We start from the raw sequence: 21,239 nt of genomic DNA, 5'->3' as shown, positions 1-21,239 counted from the left end.
TTGGTGGGGCTTGGGAGACCATATCAGCCCCGAAATGCTGGAAGGCAAGTGCCTGCTCCTGTTCCATCTCTGTCTGGAGCTCCTGAGCAGTCCTGTCACTCCACGGAGCCACACCTGGAACCCAGTGGATGAGCTCTACCCATCGCATTTGAAGATGACACAGGGTCACACTGGAGCCCCCTGGTCCGTGGCATCCCCTCTTGGAGCTGAGGCATCAGCCAGTTGACCACAGCCCTTAACATCCATCTCTGGCCTCCACACAGACGGGACCCTCAGACACTGGTGAAGGGAGGAAAGGGATGGAGGGCTTAGTGGGCATCCCGCCGGCACAGAACAAAGAAACACAGGACGGGAGCTTAGCCCTGGAGAGCCTTAGAAGGTCCAGCACATGAGCAGGGTCAGTGTCCCAGAGCCACGGCCCCAGGGAGTGTGGGATACCCATTCAGGGCCTGTCCTAACAGCAGCCACAGCCCAGGGCAGGGCGAGGCAGCAGCTCATCTGCCTCACTTTTTAAGCCATGAAGTCCTTCTTCGCTTACTTGGCCTCTTCTACAGCCGCTCCATGATGAACTGAGAAGAGGCAGCCGATGAGGCGTGCAGAGCCACCCGCCCTGCCTCCCCAGCCAAGCAGATGTGGTGGCGCTGTCAGGGCCAAGCAGCTGGCCAAGAAGGGTTTTCTATTGTGTCTGTCCTTTCCCAGACACCTGCCCAGAACCCTCCCATGGGAAAAGGCCACCTAGTGACCACGGGGCTGCTGGTGAGACACCTAGAGGGGATCTGCACTGGGAATGGGGTCCCAGGGGCGCTTGGATACCTGTTCCCTCTGCACCAGCTGCCCCCAAAAGTAGAAGGAGCACTCCAGGGCAACCGCCCCCCCCCCAACACACACACACACCAGAGAGGGGCACCGAGCAGCCAATAAGTTGTTCTTTGATTTTAATCTTTGCGTTTTAGTTTTTGGATCACACCCGGCTGCACTCAGAGATTCCTCCTGGCAGGCTCGGGGGACCCTATGGGGTGCTGGGAATCAAACCTGGGTTGCCCACCTGCAAAGTAAAGTACCTGCTGGATTATCACTGTAATCTTTTAGGGGTCTCTCTGGCAGGAACCCCTGGCCAGCACTGCAGGCCTGACAGGCCCCTTGGCACAGAAGGGGCATGGCTAGTACCAGGCTGTCCCTTTCAGTGACACTAATGTTCTCCCCACAATGTTAACCAATATCACAGACTTAGAGAGCTGGAGAGTTCCGGCGAATGCAGCGCTGTGGATTTCTCAGGCAAGGAGTGCAGGGGTCATCTTGGGGACAGATCAGGGAACGCTCCCAGCTGTCACGGAGGCCTGAAGGACCATGAGAGTAGGGAGCTCACTCTCCCTCTGGATGGGTGATTGCAGCTCGAGTGCTCGCATGTCCCATTTATTGGGTCCCGCAGACTGTGGCTCAAGACACGTGGGATATAAGGGCCATCTCCACGCAAACGTGGCGGGCAGAGCCCAACGCCATCCGACGCTTTTGCAGGGGGCCAGTCTGCATGGCCTTGTGGCCTCTCCTGTCTGTGGCGAACAACTGCCTGAGGCAGAGAGACTCCAGGCTGGGCCTCAGGGACCTGGGCCACCAGGGGCTGCCGCAGACCCGGCTGCCTCCATGTGTGGTGCTGGGCCTGGGCAGTGTGCCAAGCTGTGTGGCTCTGCTCAGCAACAGGTGGGGGGGGGGGGGGTGGCTGCATGTGGCACCCTAGAGGGGCGTGTCAGACACAGGTGACAGGTGGGTGGCTCAGAGAGAAGCAAGTTTGCTCTGCATGTGGAGGGCTCAGGGTGGAGCCCTGGCACTGCATGGTGCTTGCCACGCCTGAGCACTGAGTCACCAGCTGCCCCTGAGGCTCGGCTAGGTGTGGCTCTCGCCAAATGACGGTGCCACTCAGGGACAGTAAATCCTCCTCTGATCCTCCCGCGGGGTTTGAGAAGCTGACTTTAAGGAAATCCTGTGGGTTCCTGTTTGTGTGGAGATCGGCGAGAGCGAAGGGAGGGCTTCTGTTGGTCCTGGCCGGTCCTGGGTCCTCAAATGGTCTTTTCTGATCACGTTCTGCATGGAGGGTTCTCTCAGTATGTGGCTTCTACTTTGGGGACAGGCCAGTCTCCTTTGGGCATCCCCCCCCCCCACTGAACCTCCCATGGCTCGCTCTCTCACCGACTCCAAAGTGTAGCCCGGGGTCATCCCAGAGGGGTCCTGCACTCCTCATCTCTCCGCCCAACTGGGGCACACTCAGTTTTCCTGAAGAGCTGTGCCACCGCTGCGGACTGATTTCGGGTCTCGCTTCCTTTGTGAATTTGTGGGTTATATTCCCAGCACTTATATGACTCCTGGATTCGTGCTCAGGGATCAGTGCTGGCTACCTTGACACCACATGGTATGGGGTGCCAGGAATCAAACCTGGGTCAACTATGTGCAAAGCAAACGCTCTACCTGCTGGATGACCTCTCCAGACCTTATCAGCCGTGTTTCACAGAATGTTGCTCTCCGGAGTCTGCTCCCATCGTCAGCACAATAGGCTCAAATGTATTGATCTATCACTGTATCACAGTCCTCCCGTTGTTCATCGATTTGCTCGAGCGGGCCCAGTAACGTCTCCATCATGAGATTTGTTGTAACTGTGTTTGGCATATCAAATTCATCACGGGTAGCTTGCCAGGCTTTGCCGTGCGGGCGAGATACTCTCGGTAGCTTGCTGGGCTCCCCAAGAGGGGTGGAGGAATCGAACTCGGGTCGGCCATGTTGGCTGCATGCAAGGCAAACGCCCTACCACTGTGCTATCGTACACAAAAATCTGACTGATCAGAGATGCAGCTCAGCATGAGAGAGAGCCGATGGGACACAATGTATGTTCCAATGTCTGGAGCAGAAAGTCCGTGAGCTCTGTCCAGTCTCCTCCAAGCACGGGCGGGACCGTCCCTGCCCTGCCCTAGCCTTCTGGACAGAGGGTGGCAAGGAAGGAGGCGGCAGCAGGGAGCTCCCAGAAACCTAGAATACTTCTAGACAAGGAGGGAGGGAAGGAGGGAGGGAGGGAAGGAGAAGGGAGTGGCTGGGAATCCCTGCACCACAGGGTCCGAGCAGCACCTCCGTGAGCCGCGCACTGAGCCTCAGGTCCTAGGCACGTGGGGGAGGGCCCTCAGAACAGTAGTCACTTCTACCTGATGCAAGTGGTATGAAGTACGAGACTATTTCACAAGTTTTTTTTCTTTGAGCCACACCCGGCAGCGGTCAGGGTTACTCCCAGCTCCGTGCTCAGGAATTACTCCTGGACAGCTCAGGATCCACCTGGGGTACCAAGGATAGAACCCAGGGCAGTAGTGTGCAAGGCAAGTACCCAACCTGCTGACTATCTCCTCAGCCTGTGTGTAACAATATTTTCATACCCAAACATGAACATGGAAAGAGAAGACTAGTAGGTGGCCCAAATCACTCAGTCACGGAGCCAAGTCCTCATGATGCAAACACAGACCCACAAGACCCTCCACAGCCATCAGCGCACCAAAGTCAATCAACCAATTCTAACATCAGACACCTAGCTCACAGGAAATGCCAGTGTTCCCAGAACAGATTTTCTTTTTGACACCAAACACTCAGCTTGGGGGTCACGTCTGGTGATGTTTAGGGAATCAGGTGATGCCAGGAACTGAACCCAGGGCCCCATACATGCAAGGCAAGTGCTTTATCACTGAGCCACATCCCCAGTTCCCCAAGAATATTTTGAAATTGAGAGCTAGTTTGCTTGAAGCTGAGAGCGAGAAATAGAGAGAGATAGTGAGAGAGAAAGAGAGAGACAGAGACAGAGACAGGAGAGACAGAGAGAGATAGAGACAGAGACAAAAGTCAGAGAGAACAGCAGGTAAGGAAGGCACTGGCCTGGCATACAACTCAACCTGATCTGACTGTGACATCACATCTGTTCCTCCACCCAAACACCACTGAGGGTGGAAGGGGTCGATGCTGAGCACTGCCCAGCATGGGCAAAAAAGGAGTTCTGGTGGCTGCAAAGAGGACAGAGAAGGGAGGCCGCAGGAAATTGAGGGAGGGTTGAGTGACTGTCTGGTGTTTGAGTGGTAAATTAGCACGTTAAGTAGGAAATAATACAGAAATGGTTGTAAATCATATTCTCTCAGTAAAATCAGAGCACTCCTGAGCCAGGGATAGTGCTAGATCCAACAACAGAAGTTTTTTTTTTTTTTTATAAAGTCCATGGAGGGAGAGGGGGAGAAAGAAGAGGGGGAAAGGGAGTGAGGGAGGGAAAGAGGACAGAAAGAGAGGGTGGGGGGACAGCAAGTAGGGCACTTGCCTCGTACACAGCTGAATGGTTCAATCCCTTACAAACCCTATGACCCCCGAACCTCACCAGGACTGGGTACTAGATGGTAGGGAATTAGTGTTCATCAGAAATCAGTCGAAGAACAACCACAATACAGAAGCCTGTACGAGGCTGCTAGGCTAAAGTTCCCATGATCCTGTACTTTGTTTTTATTTGTTTATTATTTGCTTTTGTTGTTACTGTGTTTGGCATATCGAATACTCTCGGTAGCTTGCCGGGCGGGCTCTCCGAGAGGGGCGGAGGAATCGAACTCGGGTCGGCCATGTTGGCCGCTTGTAAGGCCAACGCCCTACCCGCTGTGCTATCGCTCCAGCCCTTTTTGCTTTATTTTTTGCTTCTTGGGTCACAACTGGCGATGCACAGGGGTTTCTCCTGGCTCATGCATTAGGAATTATTCCTTCTGGTGCTCAAGGGACCATATGGAATGCTAGGAATCAAACCCGGTTGGCCGCATGCAAGGCAAATGCCCTACCTGCTGTGCTATCGTTCCAGCCCCCTGTAGTTTATTTTTAAATAGGTAAAGGTAAAGGTAAAGGCCCTCCCGTTGATCGTTGATTTGCTCGAGCGGGCCCAGTAACGTCTCCATTGGAGACTTTGTTGTTACTGTGTCTGGCATATCGAATACTCTCGGTAGCTTGCCGGGCTCTCCGAGAGGGGCGGAGGAATCGAACTCGTTTAAATACCTCAACCAAATCAACGCAGTCATCAGGATGAAGAAATGCTCACTGCTGCATCTGGTGACTGTTACAGCAGTTCATTTCTTAATCTCTCTCTATTGCTCTGCACTTTTATTAAAAATACCATGAAAGGGGGTATGGTGCCACCAATAGGTCAACCTGTACCTGCGGGGCGAGTACATCAGCAACCTGATGTTGCCTTCAGGCTACGTGCTACCCCAAAACTGACCTATGCCTTCAGCCAGACCCAACAACTTGGGACCAAGTTTACCAAGAAATTAGACGGCCAAAAATTAGGTATGTGGGAGCCACAAGCTCACTCAGAGTTGGGACGGGCTACCTCCCCCGCTTCCCAGTACACATGGAAGCACTGGCAGTCATCCCACAAACCAACTCCAGCGCCATCCTGTAAGCTCTACTATAGGCCTTGCCTCAGAGACCTCTAAATAAATCTCGAAAGAGATCAAAAGCTGCAGTAAAGCTTGGACCCATACATGGCTGAAGAAACTGAAGTAAATTGGAGGGGACAGGTTGACCTGTGCCCACCCAAGCAGAGCCCCTGGCAGACATTTGCTTCCACAATCCAAAACTGCCCCCATACCCCAAGCCCGACTCCACCTTCTCAGGATGGACCTCACCAAGTTATAATCTGCTGAAAATTTTGTAATGTGGATGTTAGCGCACCAACAGCCCTGGCCCAAAGACACAGCAGCAAGTCCTGGAAGACTTGGCAGCGCTGGAGATCTCTCCAGGCCCCATACGGAGCCAATATCACTGGGACACCCCAGATGGAGCCGGTGCAATCTCCCCACCTACTCCAGATGGGATCCCAGTGAGCAAGAGCTTCCACAAGCAAGGCCCAGGTATGCGGTACCAGGACTAAATCTCCAGGCCACATGGCAGCAGAGGACCTGGGCTGCCCTCCCCGGGTCCCACCTGCCCAGAAGACTGGATGCCACACCCACAATTTGCCTCCAGATACCATTTTAGCACACCAACCGCCCTGGTGCAGAGACTCCCAATTGAATCCCAAAATGCATTAGTGCCATACAAATACGCAAAAGATCAAGTACGACATCATTGGTCTGACCGAGACAAGAAGGCACCAATGTCATCACGCCGTTTTCGACACTGGAGAATTGTTCCTTGGAACATGCGATAAAAGGGGTGTCAGAGGCGTTGGTGTCCTTGTCAACACCAACTTGGGCATGAGCATTGATTCACTCGAATGCCTAACAACCCGAATCGGACATTTACATTTGAATAGATGTGGCTCACTGCCAGCACTTTCTATCTTTGTTGTCTACACACGAACATCCAATTACGATAAAGGAGAAATTGAGAAGTTCTACATGGATCTGGAGAAGTTCTATAAAGAAGACCACACCTTCTACAAGATCATTGTGGGTGATTTTAATGCCAAGATAGGACCGAGAAGATCAGCCAAAAAACTCAACATCAGGACCCATGGTCTAGAATGGAACGAACAGGGTGAGAGACTGTCTGAGTTCATCAAGTCGACCAAGACTATCCATGGTAACTCACAGTTCCAGAAGGCCAAATCTAAACGTTGGACATGGGAGTCTCCCGTGGACGGTTCCACAACAAAATAGACCACATCATATTCAATCCACAGTTTTGCCTAACTGATGTCGCTATTGTCCCAAAATTCCAAATGGGTTTGGACCACCATCTCCTTCGTGCAATATTCTACTTCACAGAGCAGGGACAAAGGGCTGCAAAGTTTAAGAAGAGAACTCCAGGAACGACCACCAACTGGGAGCTCTTTGGCACTATTGCGGCAACATGGGAAGATGCCGTTGTTAATAACCTTGACGAGGAATATGATCGACTGGTTCAGCACCTCCATGATTGTGCGAGGAACACCGAGAGAGATAGCAACAAAAAACAACAACAACAACAATAACAATAAAGGCAGAGCAGAAGACACAGCAGGCCTAGCAGGAAGCAGGAAATCACCTGCAGGGTAGGTCAGGAGGCACAGGGCAGCGGGCAGGACACGGGCTGCAAGCTGGGCAGCACTAGGTGGCCAGAGCTTGGAACTCTTGGGCACTGAACAGTTGTGGGAGAGGACTGGGGCGGGGGTCAGTCCGCGGCTCTTACAGTCCATGGCCGGAGGGAGGGCAGCGGGCATTCCGGGGTGGCAGGCAGTGAGCAGTGGATAGTCCGGGGTGGCAGCGGTGGGGGGGGGCGCGGGGGGGAGGCCTGGGCCGGGGGTCGGGCTGTGGCATTTTATGGTCCATGGTCAAAGGTTTGCGGGTAGCGGGTCTGCCGGAGTCGTGCTTGGCCTCAGCACTTCCGGGACTGCAACTTCCGGCCAGGCAGCTCTCTGGATTGGACGACGCAGAGGCATCGCCATGGAGATGCATCTGTGAGTCTGGGATGGAGCAAGCCCAAGGAACGGCCAGTGTGGGGCTGCGCCTCCTGCAGAGCCTGGCCAGCCTCAGTTTGTCGCCCTGAAGAGCAGAGGCCCGGCCACGAGTGTCCAGATCGGGGCCCCTACTCCCGACACAGGAGCCCCAGCACCATGGCTGCCATGGGCTTCCCACCATCGAGAGAAGGCAGTGCCCACGGAGTGACCCTGGGGACCGTGTCCGGCCAGTTCACGAAGCTGGAAGGGGCCAAGAGCGAGCTGGCTCATGGAGGCTGGGGGTCCTCTCAACTGTCTGAGCAGCCAGCCATGGACTCAGGAGCAGCAGATAGTGGGCGTCCCTGGAACCAGTTGGAGATAGGACCCCCCTGCAGGGGCCGAGGGATTCAGGGGGCTGAGTCCACAGTGTTACCGACGCAGAGCTGTAGAGGCCTGTTTGGAGGAGGGTGAGGGGCAGCCCAGACCCTCAGCACACAGACTCCAAGCTGCCTGGGGAAGGGAGTGCATGCTGAGCAGTGCCCAGGGCCCTCGGGGTCAGACCCCTGGCCTCCCGTGTGGCTAGTGGTGGGCACTATTTCCTCAGCTCCTGGCGGGCCAAGGTGCACCCTGTGCTCTTTATTGATGAGCACCGTTTAAGTTTTAAACATACAACTGACTTGCAATCTACTGCTCTTTTTGTGTGTTTCGGTTTGGGTGCTACCTGTTGGGGTGCTCAGGGCTTACTTCTGGCTCTCTCAGGGATCCCGCCTAGTGGGGCTTGGGGTCCATACGCAGAGTCACTGCAAAACAAGAACCCTACCCAGTGGATTATCGCATCAGCCCCACAATCAACGACCTCTGGTCAAGTTTCTCATAACAGTTTGCTGAGGCCTTTTTCAGTCTTGTATTTATTGCGTCCTGACCACCACAACCCATGGGGGCTGGACTCGTGATATGCCCATGGAAGTTTAACCAATCTCCGTATCCGAACTTGCACAAGCCTCCGCCCAGACCTGCCCTGAGTATCTTCATCGAAAGAGTCATCAGCACATGTCGGAGCCTGACCAGAGTCATGTGAAGCTCCGGGAAAGCTGTCTTGCAAACAAGGCTGTGTCATAGCTGTGAGCAGCTAGGAAACTTGAGTGAACTGGGTTGGGGTCCGCATGTCCCAATGCCGCTGTTTTCTGTTACATTAACTGTTGTTTTATTGGATGAAAGTTCAACAAACACCTTATTGGGTTATTGAGTAGGCTTGCATAGATTCTGCGGTGGAATATGTGGGAAGTGGGATATAGAGACTTACCAGGTGGTCTGATTTACTTCATCAGGAACTTGATAGATCGTCACGCTACAAAACGTGTACTCTAAGGTGTTTTGATCTTCTATATCTGATGTATGCTGAATATTTGATCGTTAACCCAATCAAAAGGGGCTGCAAAAGCCAGTCAGCGCTCAATGGCCTGAGTGAGCTCTGCCCTCCGCTTCCCAACACTCCAGAAGCCTGGATTATCTCTGCGCTCCCAACCAATCTCTCGATCCTGAGTCAAGAACTATGTTCTGACTCAATAAAGGAACTGCAAGGGGTCCCCCACATAGCTGCTTCGGACAGACCACTTGGACCACATCATGAACATGGCTGGAGCAGGGTCTCTGGGCTTCGGTGGGGACTTTGATGGAGTTCCAGGTAAGGGGCAGGGCTGGGAGAGCTTGGGCCCCCAAGTCTGGTGCCTTTGTGAGGTGTCGGGGCCCCTGGTGGACCCTCGGCCCCATCCGGAAGCAGAGCCTGCGTTTCTGCCCCCGGCCCCCAGGCTGCCGTTGGGCCATGAGTACATGTCCAAGTGCCAGACCTGGTTGCTGAGCTGCTCCGGAGACAGTGGACGGAAGTAGAAGTCCGGGGTGTCCTGGCAGAAAACCTTCCCAGTGTGTTCCGGGTTGTAGATCAGATGAGAACAGCAGGCCATCATGCAGCTGCCACAACCTCTCGTGGTCCACAGGGAAGCAACCACTCGCAGCCCTCCGAGGAGGAGCCCATCTCCCTGGAACAGCTGGACGCTTCCTGCAGGACCAACTACGGCCACTCAGCTGTGCCCTTTTTCCACCACCCGCCAGGGGCCATGCGGCCTCTCTCGTGCCCCTCCTGCTCAACCTGTGACTGCTGTGATGTGCAGGGTTTCCCTGACCCCTCACCAGGGGCACACAGTGGAACCACAATGCAGACCCTCTCAAGTCTGCAGCATTGTGTGGTCAGCCTGGCCCTGGAGGGGTCCCAGAACCCTAAAGGCAGCCGGAGCTAACACCAGACATAAGCATACCTAGTCCTGCAGCGCAGGCCCCCCCCACCCCCCCTTGAGGAGGGCCTTCCTGGGAACATGGAAGAGGGTCTTCACACACAAGTCCTGGCTCCACCTGCCCCTTTCATTTATTTATTTTGCTTTTGGGGTCATGCCCAGCAATGCACAGGGGTTACTCCTGGCTCCTGCACTCAGGAATTACTCCTGACGGTAGTTGGGGGACCATATGGGATGCTGGAAATCCAACCTTCGTTGGCCGCATGCAAGGCAAACACCCTACCCGCTGTGCTATCACTCCAACCCCTCAGCTGCCCCTTTCAACACGCGCGCACACACCCCTGCACATATACGCAAGCACTCAGGTATTCACACATGCTCACAATGCTCACCAAACTATACAGTGCATATTCCCATGTGACCCACACACACTCCCTACAGACATGTTTTTTCATACACATTCCACACATTCATGCACTCCTCTCCACCTATCTTACTGCACGTGTGTACTCACGAGCACATTACACGTACACATGTTCGCAGCATAGTGCACACGGGCACTCACACTAGTGCATATACACATCGACCCACTCACGTTTGCACATGCACACCTTACACACATGCATACACACACAGACTCACATGCAGTCTCACACTGGTTCCTCCATGAGCAGAACCACTCAGGGGTGGAGATGACACTCTTGGCTCACACACTAGGCCCGCCCAGCCCCACTGAAGGGTTCAGATCAGCATGATCCCCTCAGGGACAGTCGCCTCGGGCATTTGTGTTTTGGGCCACACCCGGCAGTGCTCAGGGGTTGCTGTTGACTCTGCACTCTGGATTTAATTCCTGCCAGTGGTTGGGGGACCACAGGTGATGCTGGGAATCAAACTTGGGTCACTGCGAGCAGACCAAACATCCTAGTTGCTATACAGGTCTGGCATTAATTAGTACTCAACACAGATTCATTTCCACGCATAGTTGTTTTTGTTTTTTTCTTTGTTTGGGGGGGGGGGGGCATCTCGGCAATGCCCAGGAATTGCTACAGGCTCTACACTCAGGAATCACTAAAACGGCATTGCTTGGGGGAGCAGAGGGGATGCAGGGGACATGAAGCAGGTTGGGCACGTGAAAGGCAAACGCCCTCCCTGCTATACTATTGCTCTGGCCGGCCACCTCAGTCCTTCCCACAGCCTCCTTGGTGGCTGGCAGGGCCCCCCAGTGTGCTGGGCTGGTAGCGCCTCTGTCTTTATGACTGGGCTTCCTTGAGACTGGCATGGGTCTGAACGGACGGGAGCGCACATGCAGGTCATCCAAGGGTGGGTCCCAGCATGGATACACAGGTCCTAAGGGCGCAGGTCGTCGTATGTACACAGATGTCCTACAGGTGTGGGTCCTGGCATGTATACACAAAGGTTCTATTACCGTGGATCCCAGCGTGTACATGCACACGTTCTACAGGTGCGGATTCTGGTAAGAACACACATAGGTCATACCGGTGTTGGTCCTGTCGTGTACACATGCACACGCACGCACACTCACAGACACAAAATTCGTACTGCCCAGGTCCTGTTATGGGCACAGTTGGTGGGTGTGGAAGCAGATGTGCCAGGGTGACCCAGCAGCAGTGCCCACTGGCAGAGTGTTGAAGGGTCGTCAGGTATGTGGCCTGGAACAGGCCCTGTGAGTACACCAGAGAAGAACAGAGGCAGTGCTAACACCAGACCCCAGCCCGTCGTACAGATGGCAGGGATCACTGCCCAGAGGGTCACAGTCCTGGGCACAGGACTTAATCACTTAATCACTTAACTTCCCGTTAGTCGTCGATTTCCTCGAGCGGGTGCCAGTAACGTCTCCATTTGTCCCTGTCGCGTGCTAGTTTAGCCCAATGGCATCTGTTCGCTCCGGGAACATGAAGGGCCTCAAACCGATCGTTCATGATCTTGACGAAGAAGTCTGACCATCTGGTAGGTGGGCGGCCACACGGTCTTTTGACATCCCGTGGAATCCAGTCAGTAACAGCTCTAGTCCAGCGGTCATCTTTAAATCTCATTACGTGACCAGCCCATCTGATTTTCGACACCTTGGCAAATGAGACAGCGTCCCTGATTTTTGATCGTTGACGGATGTCAGAACTCCGGATTCTTTCTCTCATTTGAGTGAAACGTGATATTCCAAGCATAGCTCTTTCTATTCTTCTTTGAGAGACCTGAATAGCGTTCTCATCTTGTTTGCGTAGGGCCCAGGTCTCTGAGGCATATGTTAATGCAGGAAGAACAGTGGAATCAAAGAGATGTGCCCGGAGCCGGAGGTTCTTCGTCCTCTTAGCTATTTCTTCGACGTTCTTGAAGGCGTTCCAAGCTGCTCTCTTCCTCCTGCGCAGCTCGGGTGCCAGGTCATTGGTCATGTTGACTTCTCGACCTAGGTACACATAGCTGTTGCATTCGGAGATGGTCATTCCATTGAGAGCGAATGGAGAGTCAGGAACGAGGCTGTTTCTCATGAACATTGTCTTCGTAAGATTCAGCTGTAGTCCAACCTTTCCTCATTCACGGTCAAAGTCGGCCAGCATTTGTGCTGCTTGGCTGATGTTTGGTGTTATTAAAAACAATGTCATCAGCAAAACGGAGGTGGTGTAGTTGCCGACCATCTATCTTCACTCCCATTCCTTCCCATTCCAGTCGTCTCATGATGTTCTCGAGGGTGGCACTGAAGAGTTTCGGTGAAATGGTATCACCCTGCCGCACCCCTCTCTTGACATCAACGATCACTTCTTTGTAGAATGGTGAGATCCTGGTAGTGAATCCGCAATACAGCTCACGGAGAATCCTGATGTATTGGGCTTGAATGCCCTGATTGGCTAGGGCTTCAATGACCGCTTCCGTCTCAACAGAATCAAAGGCCTTCTTTAAATCAATGAACGTTAAACAGAGCGGCATCTGGAACTCCCGAGAAACTTCAATGAGCTTGGTTATCGTGTGGATATGGTCGATGGTGCTGAATCCTTTGCAGAACCCAGCTTGCTCGCATGGTTGTCCTTCATCTAGTGTTCTGCCAATCCTATTTAGGATGACTCGAGTGAACAGCTTGTAGATGACAGACAATAGGCAGATCGGGCGATAGTTGCCAATGTTGTGGATGTCTCCCTTCTTGAACAGTAGTACGGTCCTGCTGGTTTTCCATTGGGACGGAACCTTGCATTCAGACAGGTAGCGAGTGAAGAGCCGAGCCAGTGTATTGATGAGTACTGACGGCAGGTTCTTCAGGTATTCAGGTCTGACCTTGTCTGGGCCGGGTGCTGTTTGTTTCTTTACCGACGAAATGGCGTGTTGGATTTCGGAGGGGAGAACGTTGGGAACAACATACTCATCCTGTGGAATTTGGTATGTTGGCAAGTGGACATGGCTATCGAAGAGATTTGAGTAGAAGTCATGGATAATCTTCTCCATTGCCGTTCTGGAGGATGTGATGGATCCATCAGGACATCGGAGGGCAGTCATCTTGGTCTTATAGTTGGCGAAGGACAGGCGGGCCTTACGAATACTTTTCCCGGCTTCTGCCGCATCTACCAGTACTTCTGCTCTTCTCTCTTTGAGGTCTTCCTTGATCGCATCTCTGCACTGCTTTGCGAGCTCGGATGTTAGCTTGCGGTTGCCTGAGGCATGCGCCAAACCACGCTGGCGAATTAGCTCAAGAGTTTTTGAAGATAGGCGATTTTTTGTGGCTATCTCTTTCTTGGCGTTCCTCGCACATTCATGGAGGTGCTGAACCAGTCGATCGTATTCCTCGTCAATGTTGTCAACAATGGCATCTTCCCATGTTGCTACAATAGTACCAAAGAGTTCCCAGTTGGTGGTCGTTCTGGGAGTTCTCTTCTTGAACTTTGCAGCCCTTTCACCACGCTCTGTGAAGTAGAATTTTGCACGAAGGAGACGGTGGTCCGATCCCATTTGAAATTTTGGGACAACAGTGACATCAGTTAGGCAAAACCGTCGATTGAATATGATGTGGTCTATTTCGTTGTGGAATCATCCACCAGGAGACTCCCATGTCCATCGTTTAGATTCTGCCTTCTGGAACTGTGAGTTACCATGAATGGTCTTGGTCGACATGATGAACTCAGACACTACTTCCACTACACAGCAGTCGCCACACTCCAGGACACTTTCCGGACCCGCGTGGCAGCTCCGACCGAGACCCATGCACGACTGAAGACCCACAGAACAAGATAAGTGGAATTATCTGAGACCGTGGACTCCAGGCTCGGCGGACCCAGGGACAGAGCTTCTCTGCTTGCTCCCACCAACCACAGGTGACAAAGGGATTCTAGTCAGGAGTCCCACCCTACCCTGCCCTGTCTGCTTCCATCAACCACCCAGGGATCGAATTGTGCACAGGAGACCCACCCTACCCAGATAAATACCCCACTGGCAGACTTCCACTATCGACATTACTTCCACTACTCAGCCGTCGCCACACTCCAGGACACTTTCCGGACCCGCACGGCCGCTTTGCGGCCACGCAACACATCATAAGACACTAAAACCCATCTTCCAGAATTGTCATACCATATTTGATAGGGTTCAAATATGGTAACACCTACAAGGGTGATTAGAGGTCGCCCCAAAAGCCTCTATCCCTCTCGGAAAGACTGGCAAGCTACCGAGAGTATCCCGCCCGCATGGAAGAGCCTGGCAAGCTATCTGTTGTGTATTCGATATGCCAAAACCAGTAACTACAACTGGTCTCATTCACCTGACCCTGAAGGCTTCACCGACATGGCAGCACTGAGAAGGATGAGAAAGGAGAGGCCAACAAAATCTCAAGGCCGACCTAGGCTGCCACAACGAAGGAAGACAAAAATGATCGTCTGTACTTTCAATGCACATACGCTAGCATCAGATGCATCCATCGAGGACCTGATGGTACAAGCGCGAATGATCAAGTACGACATCATTGGTCTGACCTAGACAAGAAGGCACGAATCTCACCATGCCGTTTTCGACACTGGAGAAGAATTGTTCCTTGGAACATGCGATAAAAGAGGTGTTGGAGGCATCGGTGTCCTTGTCAACACAAACTTGGCCAAGAGCATTGATTCATTCGAATGCCTAACAACCTGAATCGGACGTTTACATTTGAATAGATGTGGCTCACTGCCTGCAGTTTCTATCTTCGTTGTCTACGCACCAACATCTCATTATGATGAAAGAGAAATCGAGAAGTTCTACATGGAGCTAGAGAAGTTCTATAAAGAAGACCACACCTTCTACAAGATCATTGTGGGTGATTTTAATGCCAAGATAGGACCGAGAAGATCAGCTGAAGAACTTCACATCGGGATCCATGGCCTAGAATGGAACGAACAGGGTGAGAGACTGTCTGGGCACAGGACAGAATTGGAAAATTATTTGAATGTCCCTGTGATATGGGTTCTGGATTCAGGGTCACTCTAACCTCACATTCCACACACACGGACACCTCGACCCCAAGACACGAAAGCACAGATGGACAGGTCCTCAGGAACAATCCATTTATTGCTCCTGACATGGGAATTACACAGACACATCAGAAGTTTGTGTAGTCGCAGAGATAGGCGCCCACTGCAGGCACTGGGCAGGGCTCCAGGCTGGCAGTTGGGTGGAGAGCAAAGAGGCCACGGTCAGCACGAAGGCAGGGGCGGCCACTCTCCTCCCCTCCAGGTGGACGGCAGCCTAGTTCCTCAGGGCGGCCAGTCTGCATGATACCACAGAGCCCCTCAGGGAAAGGCTGGACTGAAGCCACCCAAGCCACATGCTGGCTGAGCCTGAAACAGCCACTCTCTCCCGCCCCCACACAGCAGAGGTGCAGTGTGGACGGACAGCACGTGAGTGGCCTGCAGGACCCCCTTTCTCCCCACAGCCGACCCTGCACATGGGCCTACCTCAAAGCTAGTCCTGCCCGATGCCCTTGGGGCTCTCGCCCACGGTGGAGGGAATGTTGGACAGCTGGCTCAGCTGGTCGCAGTTCTCGCATTTGTTCTCCTTAGCGATCTCCTGAATGAAACTGTCCACTCACTCCTGGTGTCTGGCCGAGCTCGTAGAGTCCTCCATCTCCTGCGCAAGCCACAGGCTGGGCAGCTGTTCCCAGCATTCGCGGGTCTGGGACCCCACCCTTCCCCTCATACTGGCCCCATGAGGTGTGCAGGGGACATACCTGCACCATCTGTTCAAACCTGTCCATCTCCGCATAGACCTCCTGCACGCTCCTGGAACTCAGGACCGGCTCAAAGCTTTTGATCGCCTCTTGAAAACACTTGTACATCTGCAAAGCACCTCAGTGATGCCTGCAGGCTGGGCTTTCCCCAGGCAGAGCCAAACTTCACGGATGGGGAAGCCGTCCGTGGCAAGCTCTGGGTCCAGAACCAGCAGGAACACATCACTTCAGCCTAAGTGTCCCACTGAAACTTCAAGGGGCTCTCACCTCATTCACCATCACGCCTGATTGCACTTCGCAGAACACAGCATAGACGCGGCTTTTCATGTGGACCCGTATCAACCATTCTTCCTTCATGGGGATGGCATTCTCGGCATAAACTCACGCAAACTCACCATTCTTCTTCTTCAAGGCCTGGGAGAGGGAGAGGCAGTCAGGTGGACAGCCAAGGTCCTGGTTGGGTGAGACCTGCCTTTTCCTGGGAGCTGTCTCCTAGTGAGAGTCCAACTGCACTCCCACCAACTCCACTTTACAAACACGTCCAGCCCCAAGCCTGCACCCAGAGCCCAGGCCACAGAGGGATCAGAAGGAAATCCGGGTGGGCTCACTAAGGCTCTGTGCCTCAATGAGAAAAAAGCTCTGGATTTTGTCTGTTTTGTTTTCTGGGCCATACCAGGCAGTGCTCAGAGAGGATCCTTGGTGGGGCTTTGGGAGACCACATCAGCCCCAGGTGGAAGCCAGGTCAGCTACCCCAATGCAAGCACCTGACCCTGTCCCATCTCTCTGCTTGGAGCTCCAAGGCCATCCCATCGCTCCACAAAGCCACACCTGAAACCTAGTGGACGAGCTCTACTCATCGCATTTGAAGATGGCACATGGTCAGCCTAGAGCTCCCTGGTCCATTCTGTCCCCTCTTGGAGCTGAGGCATCAGCCAAGTGACCACTGCCTGGAGCATCCATCTCTGGCCTCCACACAGAGGGGACCCTCAGGTACTAGTGAAGGGAGGAAAGAGATGGAGGGCTTAGTGGGATCCCGCTAGTACAGAACAAAGAAACGCAGGAATGGGTGTTGAGCACTGGAGAGCTTTGGAAGGTCCAGCACATGGGCAGTGTCATTGTCCAAGAGCCAAACCCCCAGGGAGTGTGGGACAAGCACACAGGGCCTGTCCTAAAAGCAGCCACGCCCCCAGGATGGGCAGGATGAAAGGAGCTAGGAAGGCTAGGAAGGAGTTAATTAACTTGCAAAATTGCTTTCTGTAAACAGTTCAGCAGCCTTGAGATACAAAATTGGATTGAACCCAGTAGATGTGTAAGGTATGGGTTAGACATAACTATTTAAAGATAGATAGAGTGTTTTGACCATTCTGGAAACTGAAACTATGTGACCGGGTCAAGGTGTTTGAGTCGAGATACTGCAAGAAAAACTGTAAGGAACCTAGCAAAACATGTATGTGAAAAACATGTATGGGAAAAATATGTGGTCTTTGTTCTCAAACTGTATAAAAGATGACCTGTTTCTGAGTTCAGGGCTCTCAGCCTCTGCCCGCTCTTGGATATGTTGCAGAGCCCCAGCATGTTGGCTTGAATAAAACCCCGCTTGAATTCCTGCAGGAACGTTGTCTGTCTGGTCTCTCCGTGCCTCCCAGGGCTAGGGAACTCCCGTTCCCAACATTTGGAGGTTCCACCGAGATCTGAGGACCCTGCCCTAGGGACGCCGGATTGAGCCGCGGGGTAAGTCAAGGCGCCTCTTTTTGTTTTTTCTTTTGGTACCATATATTCTGTCTATATACTCTGTCTCTCAGATCTGACGGGAACACGTCTGTATGTGCGCTCAGTGTTAGACGTGTCTGGAGAAACACTGACCACAGCCACAGGGGAATCCCCGGTGGTGGAGGAGGACCAGGGACGCCTGGAAGGCTCCTATCTGATAGACTCGGAGAGTCTACATCTGTTGTTTTGCCCGACCTCTTGACTCGTTCACTATCCTCTTCTACTCTACAAGGGAATTGCGCTTGTGTCATTCTCTCTTACAGGTTGTTTAAGAAAATTTTTGCCAAGGAACCATCTTTTTCATAGATTATTGCTTGCAATTAGGAAATATGGTAACATGACCAACTTAGGTTTCAACAACTTTGTCATAGTTTATTTTGCCGGCTTATATCAACAAAGGTGCTTTCTTGACCCATTTTTAACAAACAGGAGACTGGCTGGTCAGGCTGGGAAACGAGGAGCAGTGTTCCCAATCGGCCGACAGGGCTTCTTTGCCCTGGGGACTGCTCCTTCCTTTCTCAGTCCATAAGTTTTCTCCCTGCCATTTTTGAAGGGTCAGATCAACTGCAGATGTGTGCACATGTACATGTGGTCTTTAATCAGTTCATTGTCTGTCTGTCTGTCTGTCTGTCTGTCTGTGTGGAACACTCGAGTGCTGGAACCAGGTTCCCTCTGCTCCTCCCCTGGCTCCATCTGTGCCTGTCCCCGCAGCTATCGCTCCTACTGCTCCTGTCTTGGTGGCACGGTCATCTAGCCATCCGCCGCTGTATCCTGCCCTTCCATCCAAAGATCCCCTCCCTGAGTCACAGGATCTCTTACTCTTCGATGAGCCCCCTCCTTATCTGCCTGTCCTGGGACTCCAGCCATTCCCGCCTCCTTTCCCTCCTATTCCTGACCCTCTGCTCCTGCCGTTGTGGAGCCAGCCGCTGCCCCTCCAGCCCCGGACTCATCAACACCCGGACCTGCGTCCCCGACACGGAGTAGGGAGGTCAGAGCAGCCGGCAGCTCCTCCGAGGCTGACACAGTTATCTTACCCCTCTGTGCTTATGGCCCTGAGATTCCTGATGGGGAGGGGGGACGGACGAGTACTCCCCACTCCAGCGACCTGACTGGGACCCCAATACATCTGAAGGTAGGAGACATCTACAGATCTACCGCCAGACTCTAGCTGCGGGTCTCCAGGAGACAGGGCGTTAGCCCACCAATTTGGCTCAGGTGAGGAGAGTTACACAGGAGCAGGACGAGAGTCCGGCTGTGTTCTTAGAAAGGTTAATGGAGGCCTACCGCAGGTATACTCCCTTCGATCCTACTGTGGAGGAGCACCAGGCTGAAATCAGGAGTAGAAATTCTAGAGAAGTTAGTGATATGCAACCCAGTGATTTAAGAAATAAGGTTGTTTTTGGAACCTGTCAGACAAGGGTTAAAAGAAGAATTCTTATCAGAAGGTTGAGCCTACAGAGAGAGCAGAATTCTCCATCTAAATTTCTTAGTAGAAGAACATTAATGATTATGTGATTAACAGTTGAAATCCTTTTGAACTTAAGAATCTGTACTGTCCAGGAAGAGCTGCAGAACTAGAGCCTGAAACTAAAGTGAAATAAGAGTTCAGAGAATGCAAGACCTTATCTTACAAGCCTCAACTAACTTTAATGAAAAATTAGGCCGCTTTTCCAAACTACAGAGGTACAGAAGGCATGAAAATGAAGTTTCCTTATTTTCCTAAACAGTGGCAATTTATAGGATAACAATTGGATTTGTCCATTCTCCCTTGACACAAGGAACTAAGGTTTGTCAGGTTACACCCATCACAGTGCTCCTGAGTCACTTCCATTCCTTTGTTTTTCTGTAACCACTTCTCTATGCTCTCCTCCCCAAACAGTTAATCAGCTTTCCCCCTAGTCAGAATCTGTTAATTTGTAAGATCAGATCCTTCCAGGACACTGAACTTGTATTGTAAATTGTGAGTATTTGTAAATCTGCTAAGTATTGTAGATCTGCTAAGTGAGAATCTGTCCTAGAAGAATGTCCTGACTAGTTTGGAGAAGGCTAAGCATTTTTCCCTTTCAAACTGCCTTCAGTAAATAATTTCAGTATACTGCAAGAGGCAGCTTCCCTTATCTCGCAGAGCAGATCTCAGGTGCTAGCCAGATCTGATCTTTGGGATGTAGATTCCAAGCTCTAGCAGACTGGTCTTTGATGTGCTAATCCAAGTGCTTGTAGCTTGTAAAAGGTGAGGCCAAAATTACTGGCCTGCAGATGTAAAGAAGCAATGTATATTTTGCTGCCTCAATGTTCTTTCTCCTTTTGATGATATCACTGTATTGCCCCTTTAGAGGTACTATATGAGGAGATTTCGGGCTCTCTTCTAGGAGGTCTTAGAGAACCGGGAAAACATGCTTGAGAGAACCTGAGTTTCTTTTATGGGATATAATGAGACTGTAAGAATGGGCTAGGAGAGGCAGAAGAGATGAGAGTAAATGGAGAAAGGATTGGAATAAACTGCAACTAAGATCAAGTAGCCTGGCCATAAGATTTCCTTCCTTTTTCTGCCCATCGTCATCCACCTCCCTGAAGTGAGGGAAACTACCGAACACGGGCGGTGGGAAAGATAGATTGCTGCCATCCTTTTTGTGTTCACACAGCAATTCAAATATTTTCTTATGCTGATATCAAAGTTTGGTAAAAAAAAAAAATTCCAAAGGACTTTTTCTGTGTCTGAAAGCATGTTTGTATTTTTGTGGAATTGTTAAAAATATCTGGTAAGCCAAAGAAGGTTTTATAAAAATTGTTTATGGGTCTTATGCTATTATATCAAATGCACATATTTGTATCTGCATTGGATTATTAGAATATTTGACCTAGAAAATCTTGAGATTTGACATAAAAACAGATTCAAAAAGTAATGATTTAGTTTAAACATGAGTTTCTAGAGTTATAAATTTGGTTGCAAAACTTGTCCTATGAGTGCTCTATCTGATCTCTGAGACTCTTGGTAACTAAAATTTCTAGAACTACTAAGAGTTATAAAGTGGGTTCACCTCAGATGTCAGCCTTCTGTAATAGTTTCTGAGAATGGAGAATTTCATGGAAAATGTGGGAACTATGTTGTTAATCAGCCTGTCTAGTGCTTAAAAGTGCATGCTATTATTCTGATAATTTTATTTCATGCCAAGCTTTGTCTCCAGGTATCAACCTAGTCCTGACCTGAGAACTTTGTACCTAAGTGTGAAATGCTTTCTGTTTCATGATAATCTATGAGTGTTTTAATCTTTTTGTGTTTGTGTTTTCCCGTAAATCAGAATTTTAAGATGTCTCCTGGTTAATTTCTAATGTAAAGTGATCTTTTGTCCAGTGAATATACCTTGTAAGAGCTTTAATTGTGAGCGTTTTTAAGACTTTTTGAATATCTATGGAAGCACTGCAGAGTACAGTTTTGTCATGTTAAGTGAGATGATTGGTACCTGTGTCTAAACTTGGGAGATAATGTTGTACTAATATAGATGTATGTCATAAGTCAGAAAGACATTGGACAGATTTTCCAGACTCCTGGTACAGTGCTCTTAGAAAATGGGAAGTC

At 51.4% G+C, this 21,239-nt stretch overlaps 1 protein-coding gene across 1 annotated transcript in view; it reads right to left on the bottom strand.

Moving 5' to 3' along the window:
- CDH13 (cadherin 13) overlaps nt 1–21,239 on the bottom strand; it is a 1,034,759-nt gene that overhangs the window by 195,295 nt on the left and 818,225 nt on the right. The gene's annotated exons all lie outside the window — the stretch shown is intronic.

This window comes from Sorex fumeus, unplaced genomic scaffold, assembly GCF_029834395.1.
Source record: "Sorex fumeus unplaced genomic scaffold, SorFum_2.1 ptg000122l, whole genome shotgun sequence".
In the NCBI taxonomy this organism is placed as follows: domain Eukaryota; kingdom Metazoa; phylum Chordata; class Mammalia; order Eulipotyphla; family Soricidae; genus Sorex; species Sorex fumeus.
The sequence above is the reverse complement of the archived record's forward strand: the minus strand, read 5'-3'. Positions and strand labels throughout refer to the sequence as shown.